Source organism: Eriocheir sinensis, chromosome 15 (assembly GCF_024679095.1).
Source record: "Eriocheir sinensis breed Jianghai 21 chromosome 15, ASM2467909v1, whole genome shotgun sequence".
NCBI lineage: Eukaryota > Metazoa > Arthropoda > Malacostraca > Decapoda > Varunidae > Eriocheir > Eriocheir sinensis.
In genome coordinates, this window is record NC_066523.1 from 19,870,591 (window position 1) to 19,897,439 (window position 26,849).

Consider the following 26,849-nt stretch of genomic DNA (forward strand, 5'->3'; position numbering starts at 1 on the left):
ATTCCCTCTTTTCTATTCCAGGTACGTTCCCACTTCGATACCCGGGAGGCCAAAGGGGCTGGTCATCTCTCACCGGTATCATTCACTCCTGACGTGAGTACTCGTGCATAGGGAAACAGACACTACTCGCAGCCTCCAGTGTGTTTCTCTGTTCATGCAAATTCTTCAACGTTGTGAGGTATAAGCGTCGCCATCTATGTTGGGGGTAAAAAAAAATACTATCGAGGAAAAACTATTGTTCATGGAAAAGGCGAAAAAAACTATCAACGAGAGCTTACTGGGGATGAAAAGGCGAGAAAAAATGCAATGGAGAAATTATTAAGGATGAAAAAGGCGAAAAGAATCTATCATGGAGAAATTACAGATGATGAAAAGGGCGAAAAAAAATTATCATGAAGTAATTATTAATTATGAAAAGGGCAAAAATATATTATGGAAAAATTATTGATGATGAAAAGCTGTCAAGAGAAGCATTCACGGTGTGTGTATGGAAGAAACTATATCACATGAGCCTTATTAGCATTCAAAGTATTGGTGACTTCGTTTACTCAGTCTGCACATTGACAGCATTTACTGCGTCATCCACAAATACAGCGCTGCAATGCCACCGTCTCACCCATCAACACAAACAACATCACCCCTTGCAACACCACCACTTCACCCACTAACATACAGCACTAACAAAACAACACTTACAACACCCCCTCAACACCACCTTCTCACCCACCACCACCACCACCTCACCCACCAATATACAGCACTAACAAAACAACACTTACAACACCCCCTCAACACCACCTTCTCACCCACCAACACAAATAGCAACACCCACCAACACAATACCTGCAATACCCCCTCAACACCGCCGCCTCGCTCGCACCAAACTTGCTGCGGGGCCTGATGGGTCTCATTTTCCCTCATTACTCTCCTGAAAACTTCATCTCTTTAACGAGTCTTTCTGACAAACTCGGGATAATTTAGCCAAGCGTCGGGCCAGCCATCCGCGTTGAGGCGTAGCTCTCTGTCTCTTCCTAATGCTCGATTTTGTTCCACCTCCACCTGCTCGGTTTGCCTCGTAACCTTACTTTTCTTTAGTCGTTTTTTATTGTTCTTGTGCAATATTTTTTTTCTAAGACTCCCATTTCATTGCTCTTTCTGTACTGTTTTGTCTATTTTTCTCTTTAGTTCAGCATTCTCTAATATCCTTTTCGTTTTCCAGATCTTACTATTATTCATCTGGGTTGTTTTTTTTTAGTTGTTCTGCAATATTTTGTCTAAGACTCCCCTTATATTGCACTTTCTATACTGTTTTGTCAATTTTTTTCTCACCAGTTAACCATTCTCTAACTTCCTTTCCCATTTCTTAATCATACTTTTCTTTATCTACTTCTTCGGCTAATTCATGGGCCTTGTTTTTAGACTCAATCTTCTGCAATATCTTTTTGTAAGCCTCCTCTTCTGCTCTCTGTCTCCTGTTTAGTCTTTCTTCTCGTCAGTTGACCATTCCCAACTCCCTTTCCCGGATTACAGTATTTACTCTTGTTTGCCATTTATCTCTAGTTTCTTTTTCAGAGATTTCATGTTCACACCATTTTCCTTATCAATATTTTCTAGTATAAAAGGTTAATTCGTGATGCGGATATGAGATACGAAAGACAATGGCGATAAAATTCTGCAAACGGCCGTAATAATTGGAACAGCAACAAAAAAATATTAACGCTACTACTATTACTACTCTTACTGATAATAATAATAAGAATCAGAATTGGAATTAGAATAGCAATAATAATAATAATAAAAGTAATGATATATAACAATAATAATTACCTACAGAGCAGCGATGAACTCTTGCACAGGGGTCTCCTTCCTTAACAGTTAATTTCACACACCTGCAACAAGAGAACAAGAGTCAGGGTTCACATTGCATGATTTTAAAGGAAACACAAATGCTGAATATGCCGTAAGACGCTGCGTGCATGAATTTTACTTGAGCAGTATTCTGTTTGTTTAGTTACTTCCTTGGAAATTCGGATGTGCAAAACTCACTGATTCGAAAGTTTCCTCTGCAACTTGAAAGGAAAACCCGCCGAACCGTCTGTTAAGAAATGAAGCAAGGAAAATATATTATACATACACTACCTGGAAATTATGAATATTTATTTATGTGTCGATCTTTCTATCAATTTAATTACCTGTCTATCTATCCATCTATCTATCTATTTATCTATATACCTATCTATTTATCAATCTATTTATGTATCTAACTATCTACCTATCTATCCATCTATCTATCTACCTACCTATCTACATATATGTGTGTGAGTGTGTGTTTGTGTTTGTGTGTGTGTGTGTGTGTGTGTGTGTGTGTGTGTGTGTGTGTAGTACATGTCAACACACAACAAGGATCGAGGTACAGTCCAGCTAACACTCCCAAGGTACCGGAACGATGGATTATCAATACTCTGAAATATAAATAAAAATTGGGATAGAAAAAAACAAAATGCTAAAAAAAAAAAAAAAAAAGGAGCGAACCCGCCTCCGAGATGAAGCGCCGCCGAGAAGCTTGGAGCGAGGAGGAAGAGGAGGAGGAGGAGGAGGAGGAAGGAAGGAAGGAAGGAAGGAAGGAAGGGAACGAAAAGGGTGAGGAGGGAACAGAAAGAAGTTAGTAGAGAGAGAGAGAGAGAGAGAGAGAGAGAGAGAGAGAGAGAGAGAGAGAGAGAGAGAGAGAGAGAGAGAGAGAGAGAGAGAGAGAGAGAGAGAGAGAGAGAGAGAGAGAGAGAGAGAGAGAGAGAGAGAGAGAGAGAGAGAGTAGGGTGGGGGGGACGGAAAAGAGGGACTGGACTAGGGAAGGACAAGATTGTACCAAGGGTGGATCAGGGGGATGAGAGGGAGGTGGAGGAATGGTTAAGTGAGAAACGAGGGAAGACGAGGAGGATTGAGGGAGGGAGAGAGGGGCGTGATGGAGGGAGGAAAGGCGCCGGGAAGGGGGGGGGAGGGAGGCAGCAAGACGGCAGCGGAGGCGTGTGGGAAGCGGCGGCAGGAGGGAACCCAAGAATCATATGGATATCACCTAATCGGATTGCGGAGTTGGGATAAGCGCAGAACGGTGTAGTCCGCCCCGGCTGTTTCCGTGGAAAAAAGATGCGCTCGAGATGTGAAGAAAGGACGAGAAGGAGGAGGAGGAAGGGAGGGAGTAGGAGGAAAGGAAGACGGGCAGAGGAAAAAATAAAAAGGAAGGGAAGGAGGAGTAAAGTAAGGAAGAAAACACTTGTGATTTGCATGGCGTCGGTAAGTAACAGAAAGATGGAAAAAAAGTAGACAAGAAAATAAGAAAAAAAAGTAGACTGTGATGAAATAAATCGCTTGCGACTCACACGTGTCAATAAGTAACAGGAAAATGGCAAAAAAGTAGATGAAAAAAGAGCGAGAGGAGATAGAAAAAAAGTAAAAAAAGAAGACGTAGTTAACCTGACCGAGAGCTTGACAAAAACATAAAAAAAAACGAAAAAAAAAACTTATTCAAATATTCCATAACTCAAGGAAAGTGAAAGATACAACAACAAAAAAAAAAATACGCAGACTCTTACGCCAGAATCCCGCGTCTTGTTCTCCGGGCCAATCCGTGGATGGCCTATTACGCTCCTCTCACTAAGCCATCGTCGAGGCGCCATAAACAAGGAGACAAGATTGCCCATTACTCATATGCTTATTTTGCTTAAACACCGCTCTTACTTCCGCTGTCTTCCTCCGCCTCCCCCTCCGCCTGCTCCTTCTTCTTTTCTCCTCCTCCTCATCCCCTTCCTCCTCTTCCTTCTGCTCGTCCTCCGTGTATTTGTTCTATTCTTTTACGTGTTTCTCCTCCTCCTCCTTCTCCTCCTCTTCTTCCTCTATTCTCTATTCAGGATATAATCGTATATCTAGACCAAAGCAAGCCACGATACGATACTGCACCTCATATAGAACTAGAGAGAAGAGGACGAAGAAAAGGAGGAGGATGAAAGGGAGGAGAAGGGGGAGGTTGCAAGGAAAAAGAGGACTAGAAAAAAAAGATGAGGGCATTGATAACGAGGGGACAAAAAAAAGAGAAAAAAAAATAAACAAGAAAAAAAAAGTATAACCAACCCAACCGAAAAAATGACAAACTGCACAAAAGAAGGAGGATGAAGAGGATAAGGAGGGAGAAGGGAGGGAAAAAAAGGGAGGAAGAAGAGAGGGAGTAACTGAAGGGAGGAGGGAAAGAGAGGAAAAGCAGAAGGGTAAAAAAATTGATAATGACAAATAATTAAAATGAATATATAAAACAACGTTGAAATATGGCGATAATGATGATGGCAAAGATAATGACGGCATGAGGCGAGGGGATGAAAGAGGAAGGGAGAAAGGGAGAGAGAGAGGGAGAACGAGAGGGTGGTCAGGGGGCAGGAGCAAAAAGGGGTTAGGTTAGAAGGAGGAATAGGAAAGATGATGGGATGGAGCATGAGGTGAGGGGATGAAAGAGAAAGGGGGAGAAGGAGGGAGGGAGAGAGAGAGGGCGTGGGTGGGAGGGAGGGAGGGAGTAGCAAGAAGGGGTTAGGCCAGGGTATTAGGGGGAAGGATGATGGAGAGAGAGAGAGGGGGGGGAGAGGGGGGGGGGCGATGGGAGGAGGAAGTAGAAGGGGCGGAAGATTGGTACTTGGTGACAGAGTGGGGAATAAAAACTGGGATTATTACTGAAGAAGGACAGATGAGGATGGAGTCCACGATTTATGAGTAGAGGGTTGTGTAGATGGCGGCTGAGAGAGAAAGAGAGAGAGGGAGGGAGAGAGGGGGGGAAGAGAAGAAAACGGACAAAAAAGAAGGCTGCTGATGATAAGGAGGAAGAGGAAGAGGCGAATGAAGCGGATAAGTATAGGAAGACCATGAAGGAAGGGTGGGTAAAAAAAGAAATATGGTAGACGTGAAGAAACTGTACAAGAAAGACCGTCAGAGGGAGAGATAAGGATAACGAGAACAAGAATGATGATAAGGGAGAGGCGAATGAGGTCGATAAGTATAGGAGAACCAGAGGGAAGGTTGCCAAGAAAGGGAAGTATGGCAGGAGTGAAGAAACTGTACAAAAAAAGACCGTCAGCGGGAAAGATAAGGATAACATACGAGAGGAGATGAAAAAGTAAAGTTGCGGAAAACATATAATCAGCTCAAGTGGACATTAACAAGATAAACCAGACGAATTAAGAAGATGCCGGAAAGGAGATAAATACATGAGAAAAAAAATCGCAGTAAAAAATATAACCAGTGAAACATGAAAATTAAGAACACGATTATACATGTCAAGGAAGAAAGTAATTATGTGCCAAGAAAAAAAATTAAGAACAGTGTTGGAAAGATTAATAATACTGAAAGAAAAGGAGGAAAACATGTTACAGAAAAGGAATAGGTTAAGGAAAGAAAAACGGAGAGGCAGGCAGAAGAGGAAAAGGAAAAAGGAAATTACAGTTGAGTATATAAAGACATATAGAAAGAAAGACAGACAGAGACAGAGAGGGGCAAAGAAAGTGAGATAGACATGAATAGAGAAATAGATAAGCAAAGAAATAGATAGATATAAACAGACTAATAGATGGACAGAGAAAAAGGGAAAAAAGAGAGAGGCAAAAAGTCAGATGGATAGATATAAATAGAGTAATAGAAAAATAGAAAGAAAACGAGAGAGAGAGAGAGGGGGGGGGGGTGAAGGGGGGTGAAAAGAAGGAGGGAGGGGGGCGAGGCATCTATACAGGCAGTGAATCTTTATTACGGCAACACAAACACCCATAAACTCCGCAATTTGTCTTGGAGTTGCTGCAGACTCACGTCCACCCCCTCCCATGTATTTATTGTCCCCTCGAGGCCCACTTCTTCCTTCACCCTCCTTCTCTTCCTTCTCCTCTTTCTCCACTTCTTCCTTCTCCTCTTTCTCCACTTCTTCCTTCACCCTCCTTCTCTTCCTTCTCCTATTTCTCCATTTCTTCCTTCACCCTCCTTCTCTTCCTTCTCCTCTTTCTCCACTTCTTCCTTCATCTCTTTCTCCACTTCTTCCTTCACCCTCCTTCTCTTCCTTCTCCTATTTCTCCATTTCTTCCTTCACCCTCCTTCTCTTCCTTCTTCTCTTTCTCTACTTCTTCCTTCACCCTCCTTCTCTTCCTTCTCCTATTTCTCCACTTCTTCCTTCACCTCTTTCTCCACTTCTTCCTTCACCCTCCTTCTCTTCCTTCTCCTATTTCTCCACTTCTTCCGTCACCCACATTCTCTTCCTTCTCCTCTTTCTCCACTTCTTCCTTCACCCTCCTTCTCTTCCTTCTCCTATTTCTCCACTTCTTCCTTCACCCTCCTCTTCCTTCTCCTCTTCTCCGTTTCTCTTCTTCCTTCACTTCTTCCTTCCGTAGCACATCTTTTACTCCTCTTCTTTATCTCTTTTGTTATCTCTTCGTTTTTATTCTTTTTTTTTATTTCGTCCTTCTCCTCCCTCCTCCTCATCCTCTTTTTTTCTCTTCCTTCTTCTTGGCTCTTTTTTTTCCTTCTCTTCCTTCTCCTACTCATTTTTTTAGCCCTGTCTTCTTCCCTTCTTTTTCTAGCTATTACGACCTTTCATTCCTATATTCTTTTCCTACTATTTCTCTTCCTTTTCTATTTCGTCATTTCTTTTTTCTCTCCTTTTTCTTCTTTTCGGTTTCTTCTTTATCCTCCACATCCTCCTCCTCCTCCTCCTCCTCCTCTTCCTCCACTTACCCTCATGCTCTACCACCTCATCTTCTTCCTCCCTGGCATTCACTCTAACCCCTCACAGACCCCCAAAACCACTTCGCCCTCCCCCCGTCCCCCCCTGGTTTAATTTCATTACCTAGAGCAGATCATTCGTAGGAGCACTGCTGTGTATTTTTTTCCCTCTCCATATTTTTCCTCCCATTCTAATTCGTTCGGTCAATTACGTGTTGAGGACATACAGAGGTAGCGCAAAAAAGTGGAAGGGGAAGAGGAGGGGAGCCGAGATGGGTTTTGGAAGAGGGGGGAGAAGGGAGGGTGAGAGGCCGGTGGAGGAGGAGGAGAGGGGGAGATATGAGAGAAGGATAAAGCGGAGAGAACGAGAGTAAGGAAGATTATTATAGACGAAAGGCGGAATGGGGAGAGTAGAAAAGGGAGAAAAGGAAGAATAAATAAGAGGAGGAAGAGGAGAATGAGTTTGAGAAGGAGGAGGAGGAGGAGGAGGAGGAGGAGGAGGAGGAAGGGAAACGAATACGTATTGATGAACTGAAGAGGGAAATGAACGACCCAGCGAGAGAGAGAGAGAGAGAGAGAGAGAGAGAGAGAGAGAGAGAGAGAGAGAGAGAGAGAGAGAGATTGATCACCCGACATTCAAGGTGGATGGCGCCCCGTGTTGACCTGTGACGTCATTAATTGTCTGGGATTAGGAACTGAACGACCCGCCGGCCGTTCCCTCCTAATTGTGTTTTGTCAGCGATATTGTGGGCACAGTGCAGTCGGGGGTGCGCTCTCTCTCTCTCTCTCTAACTAGGAAAACAACGTGAATAAATAATGTCGTAAAGCAAGAGAAAATAAAGCAGCAGACAATACACCAGAGAATAATTAACACGAGGAACAACAAAAATGACTCCTACGAACTGCTGGCCCCCCCAAAAAAAAAGGAACAGAAAGCAACAGAAAGATAAAAAAAAAAAACAGTAATCAACAAGGAAAACAACACGGCACAAACTCAGCCTCACACTTCCGTCTTCCTATTGTGTGTTTGATTATGTACATCATTACCATCATTATCATCATCATCAGCCTTTACTAGTTCACTGCAAAACAAAGGCCTTTCCTAACGTCTTCCTCCTCTCACCCCCTCTGTCTGATGTTAGTGTACACCTTGCCATCTGATACCTGTATACGCTATTGATTAAATGGGAGCGCTAAAAGGGAAAGGAGAGAGAGAGAGAGAGAGAGAGAGAGAGAGAGAGAGAGAGAGAGAGAGAGAGAGAGAGAGAGAGAGAGAGAGAGAGAGAGAATGTATGAGCGAGGCGAGAGAGAAATCAATATATACAGGAACAGAACCTAATTATTTCGCTCCAGCTTCCAATTACAATAAACGGCTACAAAAAAAAAAAGGAAAAAAGAAAGAGAGAGAGAGGGACGGGAAGGGAGGAAGGAGGAGGGAGAGGGAGGAGAAAACGCATATTTAGCATCAACTTCCCGTCAGCCTTCGTGAGTGCGTGCGTGCGTTCTCTCTCTCTCTCTCTCTCTCTCTCTCTCTCGCTATAAACGGAAATTACAGTGACGCATCGATTTCTATTTCTGTCTATTTCTCCATCCACCATTTTCTTCTCGCTTTCCGTGCGTATCATTCTCTCTCTCTCCCGAGCCTTCATTATAGGGATACATATGAGGAACAATAACCCAAGGTGATGCGAAGGTAATATCCATCAGCCTGTTTGTCGGCCTGAGAGAGAGAGAGAGAGAGAGAGAGAGAGAGAGAGAGAGAGAGAGAGAGAGAGAGAGAGAGAGAGAGAGAGAGAGAGAGAGAGAGAGAGAGAGAGAGAGAGAGAGAGAGAGACGGAAAACAGATTGACAGACAGACGGGATAACAAAACGGCAGACAGGTACATAGTTAGGTAGATCAATACATAAAAGACAGACAGACAGACGGACAAACAAACAAACACACAGAATCACATGTCGACTGATGGAAAGACAGACAACTTGGTATACAGACAGACAGACAGACAGGCAAAAGCAAGCACACACAGACACAAACGGAGCTCCAAAGTGACAAACAGAGCCGCAAACACTGACAAGAGATTCACTTACACCAGAAAGTAATTAACACTCGGCTGTATAGCAAACAATAGAAAAGACTCATATAAACAGCTGCTTGGCTAAAGGAAAAACAGAAAGCAACAAAAAAAAACAGTAATCAAGAGTAAAAAAAAAAAAAAAACACGGTACAAACTCGAACATCACACGTCCATCTTCCCATTGTGTGTGTGTGTATGTGTGTGTGTGTGTGTGTGTGTGTGTGTGTGTGTGTGTGTGTGTGTGTGTGTGTGTGTGTGTGTGTGTGTGTGTGATCTCTGCTTGCACGTTATCAACTCCCGGCATTGTCCTTTCACTTACATCTTCTTGCCCTCGCCATATTCGGTATAATCAAACACCCCCTCGACGCCCCCCCCCAAACATCCCCCCCCCGCCCCCTCCCTCCTCTCCCCTTCCCCACCCCCCTCCAAGTACTGATTAAGGGGTCTCGCATCTTAATTTTCTTCCTCGCTCATACGTTCCTCATCTGCTCTGGAAGGGGAAAGGTTCTAAGGCTGAGAAAGAGAGAGAGAGAGAGAGAGAGAGAGAGAGAGAGAGAGAGAGAGAGAGAGAGAGAGAGAGAGAGAGAGAGAGAGAGAGAGAGAGAGAGAGAGAGAGAGAGAGAGAGAGAGAAGGGAGGGGGAGGTTAACCAAACACAATTACAGACGGACAGAGACAGACAAACAGACAATAGGAAAAAAAGAAAAGGAAAAGAGAAACAAACAAACAAACAAACGAAGAAACAAACAATTATACAAAGAAAGAATGAAAGAAAGAAAGAAAGGGCAGAGAGAGAGAGAGAGAGAGAGAGAGAGAGAGAGAGAGAGAGAGAGAGAGAGAGAGAGAGAGAGAGAGAGAGAAAGAGAGAGACGCAGGCGGAGGGTGATAATGCGGGTCTTCCTCCTTTTCTTCCTCCTTCTCCTCCTCATTCTTAAGATAATTAATCACAAGATTCCATTCTCCGTGTTCTTATTAACGCGTTGGAAACTTTTAGTCTCGCAACGCTACGTTTTCTCTTTTTGGCTCCACAACAGGTTTTCCATATTATTTAGCGGTCTTATTTTAATGTATTGGGGAATATAGTCTCATTAATCTTTACGAATTTTGATTATTGTAAAAGGTTGTTGAGTAATTTCTTGGAATTGTATTACGCTTTTACAGTTAGTATTTTTATTATAAGATAAGTTCCATATATCTTCAATGACCTCTTTTCTGACCATCAATTCACTCACAAAAGGTTTTGATTTAGAGGTATAATGTAGTATAATAACGTAATAGTAATGTAATAGTATGTATAATAATGAACTCTTTTTTTTTTGTATATGTATTAAGCATTTACAGTTACCACTTCTATTACAATACTAAGTCAGATGCATCTTCACTGATACTTTATTCATATCACCAGTTAATTAACTAAGGTTAATTAACTGGAATGTGTAATGTATCTTATATTTTCTGTCCTTCTAGTGTGACAATTACTATTCGATGTCGCTTCACAAAGGGACATCAAGCCGAACACAAGGCGGCGGCCAACGGGCATTATTAACTGGCTTGCGCGTAAAAACTAATTAGAAACGCAGGTGATTTCGTAACGCTTCCCGGCAGGTGAGGGAAGACGAGGCCGGGGAGGTGATAGAAGGGGCGAGACAGCACCGGATGAAGGAAAGAGAGACTTGGGGGTAAGGAAAGAAAGGGGAAGGTTGGGGAAAGGAATGAGGGAGGCGAGAAGAAGGAAAGAGAGAAAGAGGGAGGAAAGAGGAAGGGGGAAGGAAGGAAAGAGTGAAATGGAGGAAGGAAAAAAAGAGTGAGCTAGGAGGAAGGAAAGAGAGAGAGAGAGTGCGGAGAAGGAAAGAAAGAGGGAGATGGGAGGAAGGAAAGCAAACAGACCGTGGGAAAAGGAAGTACAGTGAGTGAGGATGTGTAAGAACGATATAAAGTGTAAAGGAAGTAGTAAGAATGGAGAGAGGAAGTAGTAAGAATGGAGAGGAGGAAAAAAGGGAGAGAAGAACTGAAGGTGAACGGGAGGGAAGTGAGTAACTGAAGGTGAACGGGAGGGAAGTGAATAACTGGAGGTGAACGGGAGGGAATGAGTAATTTTTAGTCTAGTTTTTTTTCTGTGCGGTTTTATGTTCACCCTAATTCACATACAATAGCACCTTACCATGAATGTTACGTATATATGTATGTAGGTATGTATATAACCTATGTGACTACTGTTGATTATGTATGATTCTATGGATTTATACTTGTGTACATGTATGGATTTCCCAATATGTAAAGTACACGCGTTGAATATTAATATCAACAAAAGCAGGGCAGTTAAGTACCGACATTCAGGCACGACCATTATCTAATTATATTTTCATAACATGTATCGGTATAATCATTTCTATTCACATATTTATTTCATCCTAACACACACACACACACACACACACACACACACACTAAACCCTAATCACAGCCAACATCACATCTCTACTATTCCCGCTTAATCTTCTCAACCTCCGAGTCGTGGTTCGCCAGATTTTTAAGCGCACCTCTTTGTCAATATTTTCCCCCTATTAGCGGCCGCGGGACTCAGAGGCGCGCGCCGAGAGGGTGTCGGTGGCGGGCGTCAGCGAGCGGCGGCCGACGAAATTAAGTTTATTTTGCGGTTCAGTCATCGAGGCTCCGGTACGCCGAGCCGCGCAATTAATTCTGGAATGCCTCGAAGTGGGTGTTTGGGAGCGAGTTTTGCATGAAAGAAGAATTATAAAAGGAGGAGGAGGAGGAGGAGGAGGAGGAGGGAACGACCGCGTGGGTGCAGGTTGGCTAAATGACGTTTGGCCAAATCTAATTTCCTTTCTTATTCTCGCGGTTCGAATCTTTGTGTGTGTTGGTTTAGTTAACTGCACCGGGAGATAGATGGCATAAGCGTGGGGGAAGTTTTTAATGTTTTCTCTTCTTTGTTTCAATTATTGCCTTGGAGTCGTCTTGATTGTCTGTATTAATTTGTCTGTTTGCCTGTCTGTCTGTGTCCGTTTGTCTGTCTGTCTGTTTATCCATTTCTCTCTCTCTCTCTCTCTCTCTCTCTCTCTCTCTCTCTCTCATACTCAGGGACACACACACACACACAGCGGGGCGGGGCGAGGGGAACAGGGCTGTAGCGAGGATCTGCAACTTTCGTCGTAGCGGCAACTTCGGGAATAATTTAGCAACTGACCGGCGCCGAGGACTGGAAGTTTAAAGAGGCGCTGATGCCAATAAGTCGGGGATTTAAAGGCCAATCCTCCTTAATACGCTCTGATATAGCAGCGATTACGGCGGCCAAGGACCAGAGGAGAGACGAGTGTGAGAGACTGAGCGGCCGAGAGACTGACTGTGCGTGCCGCCGCCGATGGGGTCTGTGTGACGTGACGATGGGGAACGAGAAAAAGGGGCTTGGGAGAGGGGAAAAGGGAGAAAGAGATGAAGGGAAGGGGCTTGGGAGGGAAGGGAGAGGTGGTGATGGAAACGATGATGAGGAAGAGGAAGTATCAGTCATCACAACGAGGAGGAGGAGGAGGAGGAAGAGGAAGAGGAGATGGAGGAAAATAAAAGAAGTTATGTCTAAAGACTTTATAAAAAAAAACTAAACTAAATGAACACTTTTCAAAGCATTAATTAAGTGACTCGTTTTGCTACTGTGCTCCTTGGAGATAACGAAAGAGATATAAAACTCGAACGCGATATGATCAAGTTTATTGTTTTTGTTCGTTAAAGTGTATATATATTTTTTTCATCAACGAGTCGCGAAAATTACGAGTCTGGTTGAATCTCACTTTTCCATTCGTCTCTGTCACAAGCCCTCCCGCCTCCCCCTTCTCTCCCTCCATCAGTGTCTCGACTCCCCCTCCCTCCCTCCCTCCTCGCCGCCCTTCCCGCCCCTTCGCCGCCCCGCGTGCGTCCATTATGAGGGGGTGATGATGGCGCGGCTCAACAGGTGGTGACGTGACGGCCCCGGCAACACCACCCTTCCCCGCCCCGTCACGAGGAGGAGGAGGAGGAGGATATCTCTCTCTCTCTCTCTCTCTCTCTCTCTCTCTCTGAGCCACCCCCGATAACATAACTTAGATAAAACTTTACTTAGCGGAACTGCCTACATAGATAAATACTGTATGATTCTAAAGTTCATGTTCCGTGTGAGTATAAATGCGTAGTAGTGTATTGTGTCTGGATAGGGAACAGATTGGATAGATTGTTAAAAATTGAGAATAAAGTGTTGATGCATAAACCTGTACAATAGTGGATACGTGTCCCCAACTGCATCAAAAAGGTCGAAAACTGGAGAAAATAAATGAAAAAATAACAACACGAATAGTAGATTAGAGAAAATTACACTTAAGTAGCTACCATTACCATAGTCCCTTGGAAACTCAGACCCTGAATAAAGGTACATTAAAAGGCAATGGAACGGGAAGCAAGAAAATAAAGCCCTTACAAAATAAAGAGAGGATAGGAATAATGTGACCTCTTCCCTCCACATAAAAATACAGTCGGTCCTCCAGACAGAGACAGACAGGCACATGAACAGGGAGACAGACTAATGTATACGTTATCGCAAAAACTATTATTAAAATCTTCCGCCGGATAGCTTTCCATTATTTGAATCTGGAACGTAATTTATTTAAAGGCGCAAAAATAAAATGCGTACAGGTTCATACCGAAAGGTTTTGTATATGAGAGAGAGAGAGAGAGAGAGAGAGAGAGAGAGAGAGAGAGAGAGAGAGAGAGAGAGAGAGAGAGAGAGAGAGAGAGAGAGAGAGAGAGTTGGTGTGTATTTATAGAGTCTCTTTGTCTATTTATTTGGTTTGGATGAGAAAGATCCATAAAAAAACTAAATGGAAATATATTCAGAAGAGAGAGAGAGAGAGAGAGAGAGAGAGAGAGAGAGAGAGAGAGAGAGAGAGAGAGAGAGAGCAGCAAACAATATTACTATTCAAGGGTTGTGGTCAGTGTTGCACGTAAAGTTGACCATTTCATTGCCTGTGCTGACGCTGCTGCACCGCTGCTTCCGACGGGCACGGCCTCGCCACCACCACCACCACCACCACTACTACTACTACTACAACCACTACTACTACTACTACTACTACTACTACAACTTTAACCACTACTACAAATTGCACTGGATCTCTACTGCATTATTATTATTGCTATGTAACGTACTCTCTTATTCCAGGAAAACATTACGCTGACACACATACACACACACACACACACACACACACACACACACACACACACACACACACACATAAGCCACACATTCTCACCAGATCTTCGCTTATCAGGCTGTTACGTATTTCCTCACTCGCCTCGCCTTCTCCCCGAAATGAGATAAACACGTCTCGTAAACCACGGCCGGGTTCATTTGCCTGTCAGACGGGAAATATGAATGGGGTGTCTTGCGGCGGCCAGCTAGAGGCGCTAATCATGGCGTCTCAGCTATTTTAGGAGATGTGTTGTACGTCTCGCTGCCCGAATCCCCTTTCACGTGCCTTACTTTTTCTTACCCAATCCTGCAGTAACACGAATAGCAATAGATTAAGAGTGGCCAACTTGATCACTGGCGACATTTTTTTTACAGCACAGAGAGCAACTTAAGGGCAACAAAAAGATGTAAAAAAAAAAAAGCCCGCTAACTGTTACCAAAAGAGCTTCGTGAAATTAAAATTGATGATGTTTTCTTTTCTTTTTTGGCTCTAGGTTCTTCTTCTAGATCTTGAGCACACCTAGAACACAAAAAAATACAAGAATATGAGCATCAATTTGAATGTTACGCAGCTCCTTTGGTAACAGCACGGAGCCTATGATAAAGCTGGCCACACTCTCCTCACTCTGGTTACACATTTTATTCAGAGAGACATTCCTCCACGTTCCACTATTCCTCCATTTCTCTAACACATTTTCTCTACATCATTGCCCTTGAGCATTGGCAGACAGAGCGCTATACAATTCCCCTTTCCCATGCCTTATTTGTTCTTAATCACTTCTATAGTCACACGTAATTCCCAGAGAGGCATCCCTTCTTGACCCACTCTTCCTCCATTCCTTGAACGCCCTGTCCCTTCTGCATCACCTGCCCTGCAACATTGACAGACTGAGGCATAATGAGCCCCGCCACAGTCTCTTCTCACCTGCTCCGGGTTATCAGTGAGGACCAAGGCGGCAAAGCTGACTAACAAGAGGCGTGGTTCGAGTCACACGCCCCACTGTCCGAAAATACGCTGAGGGGAGTAAAAACGTGAAAAGTCTTCATAATGTCGGGTATTTATGCGCCACGTGTCGACGGGTTGCACGGGGGTGGACTTGGCGCTGTGCAGTGAAGGAAGGTCTTAAGAGTTCGCGTTTTTGTGTTGCTCTCCATTCGGTTGACAAGACGAGTGTTTCTTTTTCACAATTCTGCTGCAAAAGGTTCGAGTAAAAACGAGAAGTTAGAGCGGAAGTAAGTTCACCACAAGAAACGCAAAATGGCTAATGAAAGAGTTGAGAAATGGGTAAAAAAGACGTAATGAAGGAGTACAAAATAATGAGGAGAAATAGCATACAGAAATAAGGAAGGAGTTTGATAGTGAATAATTCTCCAGCAACGACCCACGCCATGCTATATACTTCACCACAAAAAAAAGGAAAAAGAGACACCAAAGGAAATAATGGCACGGGGAATACACAACATATCATAATCCACACACGCCATTGTCCTATTATCTATAGAGAGTCGGATTCTTTCTTTCTTCTATTCTCTCCCCTTTCCTTTGGTTTCTTCTTTCGTTCATGTTCTCTTTTCTTTCCTCCCCTAAGCCCTTGTCTATCTGCCTGTCTGTCTGTCTGTCGGTCTCTGTGTGTGGGTCTTTCTCTGGATCTCCAATATGGTGATTTAGCCTCAAACAGTCATTGTGCATTCAGTCCTCAGTCGTGTGTTCGAGAGCGGGGCCTCGGGACGGGTATAGAATATCTGTCTAATATCTCATGTCCTCGGCGCGGTCCCATCACCCACTTCATTACCCCCTCAGGTGTTTTATTCCGCCGGAGACACGGTCGATGTCCCTCTATTCAGGCCTGTTGTCTTCGCTCCTGATAAGACATGTGGAATAAATTAGCCGATGAGTTATTGATTACCTTATCAGGGTTATTAAAGGGACTGGGAGCCTCTATGGAGTGGGAGAAGTGGAGGAGAAGGAGGAGGAGGAGGAAGGTGAAAAATATGAATATGTTAATGATGATAATACCGACGGTGATTAGAATGATGATGACAGTGAGAAGGAAGAGAAGAAGGAGAGAAAGGAGGATATTGGGAGATAGAAAAGGTGATGATGGTCGTGATGGTGATGTGATGTCGTTGTTTGTGGTGGTGAAAGGAAGAGAAAAAGAGGGAAGTAGAAAAAGGGGGTTAATAATGACAGTGGCAGAGAGAGGAACAGAGAGAGAAAGAGAGAGAGAAAACTTAACAACGAACATGTGACCTCTAAGCTGATAATAAAAGCCGTACATTATTTGATCCGCCAGAACCATCAGAGGTCACATGAATTCTCGACAAGACAAAGAATAAAGTATAAAGTGTGGATAAAAACAATATACTCCCGATTCTAGTCGCAAACACTGAATTTTAGATGATCTTCCTGGCGAACAAAACACACACACACACACACACACACACACACACACACACACACACACACACACACACACACACACGGACGTTACCGAAGACAGGAATAAAAATAAACGCTGACGTGGAAGCGACTGCAACATTACACAGAGCGAGAGAGTGACCTTCCACGAACACACACACACACACACACACACACACACACACACACACACACACAAACCCTTCACGACCAGACAGACTATTGGAAGAGAGCCCCGACGCCAGGAGGTATGTTGAAGAAAGAAAAAAAAAAGAGGGAGAATCTATTGGAAAGTTCAGTTACCTTGTGTAAGACGATCAAACACTCTTACTTTCCCTCACAACAAGTTAAGGAAGTGTCGAGCGAGAAGGGATGGAGTGTGGAGGGACGGGATGGAAGGATGGTGGAGGAGGGTGAAAAATATATGAGAGAAAGAGAAAGAGAGAGGAGAGTTAAGGAAGTGGAGAGAGAGAGAGAGAGAGAGAGAGAGAGAGAGAGAGAGAGAGAGAGAGAGGATGGCGTCTGGAGGGACAAGATAGAAGGATAGTGAAGGATAGAGGAGGAAAATGTGTGTGTGTATATATGTGAGAGAGAGAGAGAGAGAGAGAGAGAGAGAGAGAGAGAGAGAGAGAGAGAGAGAGAGAGAGAGAGAGAGAGAATGCTAGGTGTAAAAACAAGTGAACAATAAAAAGCGTTGCGAAGGTGTCTACATGCGTCCGTCGTAGCAAAAGTTTATCTGTGGCTGGGGAAGGGGGGGCAGGGGGGGGCATTGGAAGGGGGGATGGTAAGGGTGAGTAAGGAGCTGCTTGTTTGTGGGTGGGGTGAGTCTGGGGTGCGTGAGTGTAGTGGTAAAGGAGGGGGAGGGGACAGTGTGGGTGTGAGCATGTAGGGATGTTGGCACAGGGGGAGTGTGGAAGGGAGAGTAGGCGGGGATTAAGATGTGGAGGGGGTGGGTGAGGATAGAGGCGGGGGGGGAGGACGTGAGTGTGTGGGTGTTGGATGTGTGTGGAGGGGAGTGGGAGGGGCGTGTGTGGGGATCGAGGTAGGGGATGCAGGGGGGGGCAGGGCGAGTGGTATGGTGGCGGGGGGGGGGAGGGGGGGAGGCGTCGTAGTCGTCGTCTCCTCGTGAATTTCCGATAGCGATCTAGTCTCCTGTTTTATGCATGTTCCTCTTCGCTCTCTTTTTTTATATATTCTTGTACAGAGTTAAAGGACCTTGATAACTGTTACTTTTTCCCTTTATCATCTTGTTCCGGTGATTAAGGAGAAAAATGCAAAGGAGTAATGGAAGTAAACGTGTGTGACTTGTGTGTAGCGTTCCGTCTCCTTCTTGTTACATACGTGCGCATTTCCGCGAAGCAATGTTTAGCGTAACCGGAACTCAGAACAGGTTTACGCCTTGACTCCCTTACACGCAACAATGGCAGCTCACTCGCTCATTTTAACCTTAATCACAAAATATATAGCAGCCAGACATTTGCCCCCTGCATTCATAACACGGACAGAGGTTAGTTAAAACAGTGAACTCGGGAAAGAAAAATAAAACAACAGCAAGAATTTCAACACTGACACAACATCCTCCTCTCACAGCTGTCCCGCGCCTCTCCTCTTTTATCACACACACACACACACACACACACACACACACACATACACACATGTACGCAGGGGCAAAATAATAATATCCTACCCAATTGCAGTTGTTTCCTGTATGTACCTAAGCCTACTGACCTGAGTACCCTTGAATATGAAAGCAATAGGAGGCAACGCACTACAGTTATCATTATTTAAATCATCAGACTGACTACACACGTCCTCCGGGAACTGCCTCGAGGATATGACAACACGAGGGAAGAAACAAGAATACAGAGAACAGTGTTTGAGCGGAAGAACAATTATATAGCATTTCTTTTGTTCCGCGAAGAAGAGTAAGCTGAGTGAAGGAGGAGGAGGAGGAGGAGGAGTAGGAGGAGGGGAAAGAGTGAACCGAGGAGGAGGAGCAGGAGGAGGAGGAGGAGGCGGTGGCGGAGGAGGGGAAGGAGTGAGCCGAGGAGGAGGAACACACACAAAGTAACACAAAGGAAAACCCAACAACAGCAGACCTTGTAGTTCTTACGAGGCTGTTTGCGACAAGCTACACTATACTATCTAATCAAAGGTGGAAGATGAAGGATAGCAATAGAAGATGAAGGATAGCAAGGGTGATAGAGAGTGCAAGAGGAGGAGGAGGAGGAGGAGGAAGAGGAGGACACTCATCAGGAATTCGCGCGTATTCATGAGCGTCGCGTCATGCAGTAAACATACGCTACCAAGGGATGGAAGGAGGATGGAAACAAGAGGAGGGCGGAGAGGAAGAGGAGGAGGAAGAGGAGGAGGAGGAGGAAAAAGATGGAGAAGGAAAAGTGGAGCAGACAATAGAAACAAACAAAGACAGAGGATAGGTAACTGCATACGTTGTCCTTCCTCCCCCTCCACATTCCTCTACCCCTACAGTCCCCTTCCCTCCTTCCTCCCCCTCCACCATCCTCTACCCCTACAGTCCCCTTCCCTCCTTCCTCCCCCTCCACCATCCTCTACCCCTACAGTCCCCTTCCCTCCTTCCTCCCCCTCCACCATCCTCTACCCCTACAGTCCCCTTCCCTCCTTCCTCCCCCTCCACCATCCTCAACCCCTACAGTCCCCTTCCCTCCTTCCTCCCCCTCCACATTCCTCACCCCACAGTCCCCTTCCTCCTTCCTCCCCTTCCACCATCCTCTACCCCTACAGTCCCCTTCCCTCCTTCCTCCCCTCCACCATCCTCTACCCCTACAGTCCCCTTCCCTCCTTCCTCCCCCTCCACCATCCTCAACCCCAACAGTCCCCTTCCTCCTTCCTCCCCTCCACCATCCTCTACCCCTACAGTCCCCTTCCCTCCTTCCTCCCCCTCCACCATCCTCTACCCCTACAGTCCCCTTCCCTCCTTCCTCCTCCTCCACATTCCTCTACCCCTACAGTCCCTTCCTCCTTCCTCCCCCTCCACCATCCTCTACCCCTACAGTCCCCTTCCCTCCTTCCTCCCCCTCCACCATCCTCAACCCCTACAGTCCCCTTCCCTCCTTCCTCCCCCTCCACCATCCTCTACCCCTACAGTCCCCTTCCCTCCTTCCTCCCCTCCACCATCCTCTACCCCTACAGTCCCCTTCCTCCTTCCTCCTCCACCATCCTCTACCCCTACAGTCCCCTTCCCTCCTTCCTCCCCTCCACCAACCACTACCCCAACAGTCCCCTTCCCTCCTTCCTCCCCTCCACCATCCTCTACCCCTACAGTCCCCTTCCCTCCTTCCTCCCCCTCCACCATCCTCTACCCCTACAGTCCCCTTCCCTCCATCCTCCCCCACCACAATCCACTACCCCAACACTCCCCTTCCCACCTTCCTCCCCTCCACATCCTCTACCCCTACAGTCCCTTCCCTCCTTCCTCCCCCTCCACCATCCTCTACCCCTACAGTCCCCTTCCTCCTTCCTCCCCTCCACCATCCTCTACCCCTACAGTCCCCTTCCCTCCTTCCTCCCCTCCACCATCCTCTACCCCTACAGTCCCTTCCTCCTTCCTCCCTCCACCATCCTCTACCCCTACAGTCCCCTTCCTCCTTCCTCCCCTCCACATCCTCTACCCTACAGTCCCCTTCCTCCTTCCTCCCCTCCACCATCCTCTACCTACAGTCCCCTTCCCTCCTTCCTCCCCCTCCACCATCCTCTACCCCTACAGTCCCCTTCCCTCCTTCCTCCCCCTCCACCATCCTCTACCCCTACAGTCCGCTTCCCTCCTTCCTCCCTCTCCACCATCCTCTACCCCATGGAACAGAGAGAGATATTTCTATACAAAGAGACACGCGGAGACCCTTGCATCATCCTCGCTCCCCCCCCTTTCTTTATTGCTCTCTTTACTCTTTTCTCTTTTATCGCACACCACTCACTTCCAGGCACTCGTTGTCATATGGAACACAGACATTTCTTTATAAACAGACACGACGTGGAGTTCTCTGTATTCACTTCTCTTGCTTCCTCTCCTCTTTAATCTCATGCCTATTCTCTCTCTCTCTCCTTTTTTCTTCTTCTTGGCCCTTTTCCAGCCAAGCTCCAGTTCCTAAGAAGACAACTATATCGCATTCCACCTCTTATCTTATTCTTCTCCTTCTCTTCCTCCTCTAACTCACACCATGCATTCCTCTCTCCCTTTTCCATCTGACCCTCTTTCTCCTTCAACAGCACCCCACCTCTCCCACTCTTCCTTCTCTTCTTTCCCTTCCAGTCTAAATCCAGGACCTAAAATATACGACACCACCTCACTTCTTCCCTCCCCTCTACTCCTCTTCTACTCCCTACTCTCTTCTCCTCTCTATACTCTTCTCCTCCTCTACACTATCTCCTCCTCTTCCTTTCCCTGCCCGCCTAAAGCCAGCACCTAACACGGACAGCACGGCTTACTTCCCCTCCCCTCGAAAGGGAGAGAAAAAGTAGCAAAGAACGCCGACTTTTCACCCCTCTCCCCTCGATGCCCCGTCACCCCTTCCAGCTCGTGTCGCAGATGGAGTCGACGGGGAGAGGAAAAAAAAAAAAAAAGAATAACTAGTAGAGTTAAACTGAGACCTGAAACTTTTGCTAGGTGCCGACCAGAGGAGGGGAAGGGGGGGGGGGAGAAGGGGACTAAAGTTATAATAGCAGAGTCGATTCCTTTCTCTCTCGTTCTTTCGTTTTATCACCTCGCCTCCTGTCTTTTTCCAGTCCCTGTCTTTCCTTTCATTACACCGAGGTTACGAAAAAGGAACTGACTGCAGGTGGAGAGTGAGAACTGGAGAGCTGGAGAGAGGAAGAGGAGGAGAAGGAGGACGAGGAAGACGAGAAGAGAAGGAAGGAGGAGGAGGGTGCTGGATAGAGAAAGAGGCGAAGAGGAGAAAGAGGAGGAGGAGGACGAGAAGAGAAGGAAGAAGGAGGAGGGTGTTTGATAAAGAAAGAGGAGAAAAGAAGGAGGAGGAGGAAGAGGAGGACGAGAAGAGAAGGAAGAAGGAGGAGGGTGCTTGACAGAGAAAAAGACGAAGAAGAGGAGAAGGAAGGAGGACAAGGAGGACGAGAAGTAAAGGAAGAAAGGAGGAGTAGGGAAGAGTCTGCTTAAGCCAAACTACCTAGTGGGCTGAACTCTTCGTGCAGCGGCGGCGGTGGCGGTAAAGAATGAGAAGAAAAAATATTAAAAGTATCAGAAGAGAGGGAGAGAGGGAAGGTAGGTAGGTAGGTCGGCTGGGCAGAAAGCGAGGGGGAAAAAAACGAAAGACACGGAGGAAGAGGAAGGAGGGAGAGGAGAGAAAGGAAGGAAAAGAGGGCTTAGGAAGGGTGTTCAAGGGAGAGGGAAAGAAAGTGGCGGGAAACTTTACCGGGTGATGAGGAAGATGGAGAGCTTTTTTCAGGCGCTGGAGAGAGTGGCCGAGATTTTTAGGGCACGAGGGTGAGGGGAAACTGGAAGACTAGGTAAGAGGAGGAAAAAGACGGAGGAGGGAGGAGCAGCGGTAATAGGAGCGTGTGGAGGAAATAAAAGAGAATGGTGGCCGAGGGAAAGAGTGAGGAGGAAAGAAATGAGGAAGCGAAGGAAGCGGATGAGGAAAGAATAAGCCAGCGGGCGGGATGGAAGGAGAGGCGAAATACTGAATGATACGGGAAAGAAGGTTCGTCGAGAATGTTTAAGCATATAAAAAACGTAGCCATATTTATTCGACTTTTCGGCGTGGTAATTTATGAAGTATTTAGCTAAAGGAAGAGACAAATAAACTGTGGAAAAGAAACGCCGTAGAGAATATAAAAATGAGTGGAAAAGCAGATTGACAGATAAAGATAGATAAATAAAAGCAGATTACGATGTACACAGACAATTATGGAGTACTTAACTAAAGGAAGAGACAAATAGACTGTGGAAAAGAAACACCGTAGAGAATATAAAAATGAGTGGAAGAGCAGATTGATAGATAGATAAAGATAGATAAAAAAGCAGACTACGGTGTACACAGAAAATTATGGAGTACTTAACTAAAGGAAGAGACAAATAGACTGTGGAAAAAAACACCGTAGAGAATATAAAAATGAGTGCAGAAGATTGATAGATAGATAAAGATAGATAAAAAAAAGCGGACTACGGTGTACACAGACAATTATGGAGTACTTACCTAAAGGAAGAGACAAATTAACTGTGGAAAAAAACCTAGCAGGGAATATAAAAATGAATGAAGTAACAGATTGATAGACAGAAATAGGTACATCCAGGTCACAAGGTATACAGGTAATTGATACAGATTGACACTTATGCATTAATCAGTTTTGTGGTCATGTGCTGTCAGTGCCATAAAAAGGGAGAAGGTTTGGTGCCACATCCAGTGGGTATTGGCACTATGAGTATTAATATTATGATGAGTATTTTTTTATGGTTATTGGTGTTTTAATCTTCAAAAATAAACGTTTTAGACTTAATTAATAGCAAACAGTAGTAGTAGCAATAGTAGTAGTAGTAGTAGTAGTAGTAGTAGTAGTGGTGGTGGTTTTGGTGGTTGTAATGTAACTTGTGGTGGTGGTGGTGGTGGGTGGTGATGGTGAGACCTTAATAATTATGAGATGCGGGAGGATTACAGTGAAAAGAGGAGGAAATTGGGGAGAAGAAGCAGGATAATGAAGCGTGGCCGGCGAGAGAACTGAGAAAAGAGGATGAAAACGAGGTAGAAAAGGAAGACGAAGAGAAGGAGGAGAAATAAAAAGAGAGGAGGAAAATGTTGAAAGGGAAGGCAAGTGCCGGTGATAAGGTTAATGATGATGATGATGATGATGATGATGGGGTTATGGTGCTGATGATAATGCTAATGAAGAGGAGGAAAAGGCGGAACGTGTTAAGGAGAATAATAATAAGAAGAAGAAGAACAAGAACAACGCAGAAAAAGCAGAAAAAGAAGAAGAAAAAAAGAAAATAAGAGGAGGAAAAATCACAAAAAAAAAATACCAACAAAATCAACAACAGAAAGAAAGGAAGAGAAAGAATAAGAAGAATGAAGGGAACACAAAACACAGAAGAAACGAAAACGATGACAAAGAAGAAAGAGGAGGAGGCAGACTGAGAGAGAAGGAGGAGGAGGAGGAAGAGGAGGAGGAGGAGGAGAGCGAGACGGATCCGGGACACTTCAAATGTAAGAGCCGTGTAAGAAGTGTCAAAAAACATTAGTCAGGGAAAAACGTCTTGAAACTTCCATTGTTGTCACGCTTTTTGCCTCCCGGGACGACGAGACGCGCTGAATATTATTACGGGAGGGGAATATTTCACGCCTGCGCTCGTGTGTGTGTTAGCGACTTGTTGGCAGAGCTCCTATTGTTTCCAGGACGCCCGATTTACGCACGCGGTTATGTATTACTTGTTTCTGTTTTCCTCTTCTACTTCTTCTTTTTTCTGTTCCTTCTTTTCTTCTTCTTCTTCGTCTTCTTTCTTTCTTTCTTTCTTTCTTTCTTTCTTCTTCTTTTTTTTCTTCTTCTTCTTCTTCTTCTTCTTCTTCTTCTTCTTCTTATTATTATTATTATTATTATTATTATTATTATTATTATTATTATTATTATTATTATTATTATTATTATTATTATTATTATTATTTCATTTTCTACCGGCTCTTGTTTGCTGTTTCCGGCTTCCTCTGAATACTTTTAAGCAGCGATGACGACGCAAGTTTTATTTAGTATATATATATATATATATATATATATATATATATATATATATATATATATATATATATATATATATATATATATATATATATATATATATATATATATATAATCACAATGACAACAGCAATGATACTGGTAAGATAAAAAATAAAACACGAGTACAATTATGAGGAGGAAAACAGTAACAATAATGATGAAATAACAATAATGGAAAGATAATAATTTAAAAAAATAACTCACTCAGCCGCTTTTTACAACACACTGCATCCTTTCCATGAGCACACACAAGGTTATGAAGGCCAAGTATATCGACTGAAGGTTAGAGAGCGCAACACGTAAGGGACAAATAAGGACCGATGATTTCACTGCCTCTAGGAACAAGACACGCTACTTGGCCTGGGAAAAAAAAAATATATCACGAGGGCGGTGGAGTGTTGCAGCGGTGGGCGGCGTGCGTATCGTATGTAATGGGCGTGCGTGCGTTCGTGCAGGTAAAGAATTGTTGGGTTAGCGAGGGCTGGTGGAAAGGGGAAGCGGGGAGGTGAGAGAGGACGGGGGTGGGGTGGGGTGGGGGTCTCGCGTGGTGCTAATATTTATAATCCTCCAATATTTCTCCCCAATGCGTTCGATCAAATACAGTTATTATGGGCGCGGTGGCCGAGTGGTCAGCGCATGGCAGTATTGATAGTATAGGGTACGAAGTTCAATTCCCAGTGACTTTATTCGACCCATTTAGCGTTATCCCCGGTGCTGAGTGGCGACATTGCCCGGTATTATAAGACACTTCCGCTTCTCATATCATCTATTTATAAAGGCCAAAGAGGGGGTCAGTCGGGTTCTAATGAGTGTTTCTTGAGGTTCACGGTACAGAGGAAGGGTCAAACTACCACCAGGGTCATAAAACTACTCCTGGAAATGCCCTCAACTCCTAAGAAAGCCTTGTCAAATATATGTTCTTGGGAGGCGAAATGTCTTAAAATACGAGCCAATATTAGCTTCCACTGCGGTTTCGGTCAATATCTATTTTTAGCATTATTTTATTTTTAATTCTTAGCCTCCATTCGCTCTTTTTCAACTCAGAGCTATAGATTCCTTTCTTTGTCATTGTTTGGTTGCGTGAGATCCATATTACTATTCCGTTACAAAAGATGTTACAAGTTAAAATGTGTTACTTGCTCTTATACTCATTTAGAACCGAAGAAGAAGAAGCAGAGAGGAAAAAGGACGAATTACAAGAACAAAAAGAATAGAAAGCAGAAGAGGAAAAAGGACGAATTACAAGAACAAAAAGAATAGAAAGCAAAGGAGGAAAAAGGACGAATCACAAGAACAAAAAGAATAGAAAGCAAAGGAGGAAAAAGGACGAATTACAAGAACAAAAAGAATAGAAAGCAGAGGAGGAAAAAGGACGAATTACAAGAACAAAAAGAATAGAAAGCAGAGGAGGAAGAGGAAGAATTACAAGAACAAAAAGAATAGAAAGCAGAGGAGGAAAAAGGACGAATCACAAGAACAAAAAGAATAGAAAGCAGAGGAGGAAAAAGGACGAATTACAAGAACAAAAAGAATAGAAAGCAGAGGAGGAAAAAGGACGAATTACAAGAACAAAAAGAATAGAAAGCAGAGGAGGAAAAAGGAAGAATTACAAGAACAAAAAGAATAGAAAGCAGAGGAGGAAAAAGGACGAATTACAAGAACAAAAAGAATAGAAAGCAGAGGAGGAAAAAGGACGAATCACAAAAACAAAAAGAATAGAAAGCAGAGGAGGAAAAGGAAGAATTACAAGAACAAAAAGAATAGAAAGCAGAGGAGGAAAAAGGACGAATCACAAAAACAAAAAGAATAGAAAGCAGAAGAGGAAAAGGAAGAATTACAAGAACAAAAAGAATAGAATGCAGAGGAGGAAAAAGGACGAATCACAAGAACAAAAAGAATAGAAAGCAGAGGAGGAAAAAGGACGAATCACAAGAACAAAAAGAATAGAAAGCAGAGGAGGAAAAAGGACGAATCACAAGAACAAAAAGAATAGAAAGCAGAGGAGGAAAAAGGACGAATCACAAGAACAAAAAGAATAGAAAGCAGAGGAGGAAAAGGACGAATCACAAAAACAAAAAGAATAGAAAGCAGAGGAGGAAAAGGAAGAATTACAAGAACAAAAAGAATAGAAAGCAGAGGAGGAAGAGGAAGAATTACAAGAACAAAAAGAATAGAAAGCAGAGGAGGAAGAGGAAGAATTACAAGAACAAAAAGAATAGAAAGCAGAGGAGGAAAAAGGACGAATTACAAGAACAAAAAGAATAGAAAGCAGAGGAGGAAAAGGAAGAATCACAAAAACAAAAAGAATAGAAAGCAGAGGAGGAAGAGGAAGAATTACAAGAACAAAAAGAATAGAAAGCAGAGGAGGAAAAGAACAAGAACAAAACCAGTAACAACACCGGCAGCAAAAATGGCGCAGAACGTTTTTTGTTTTTTTTGTTTCACAGTTGATATTTATTTAATGTGTGTGGTGTGTGTTTCGTTTGCTACACATGACTTAACACTCATTATATTTCTTCACTGACCTTTCTTTTTTTCCGTATTCATTAAGGTTAAGCGCAAATGGAGATCTTACAAGTCATTCTCATTCTCGTGTAAGTCATGCTCCGTTCCACGCCCAC

The 26,849-nt window shown here is 44.2% G+C and overlaps 1 protein-coding gene across 1 annotated transcript in view; it reads left to right on the forward strand.

The window, feature by feature from the left end:
• Positions 1 to 26,849, forward strand: part of LOC126999016 (Krueppel-like factor 6) — a 189,021-nt gene that overhangs the window by 49,857 nt on the left and 112,315 nt on the right. The window contains exon 2 of the mRNA XM_050861338.1: positions 22 to 93. The gene's annotated coding sequence lies outside the window, so the exon portion shown is untranslated. The remainder of the gene's footprint in view (positions 1 to 21; positions 94 to 26,849) is intronic.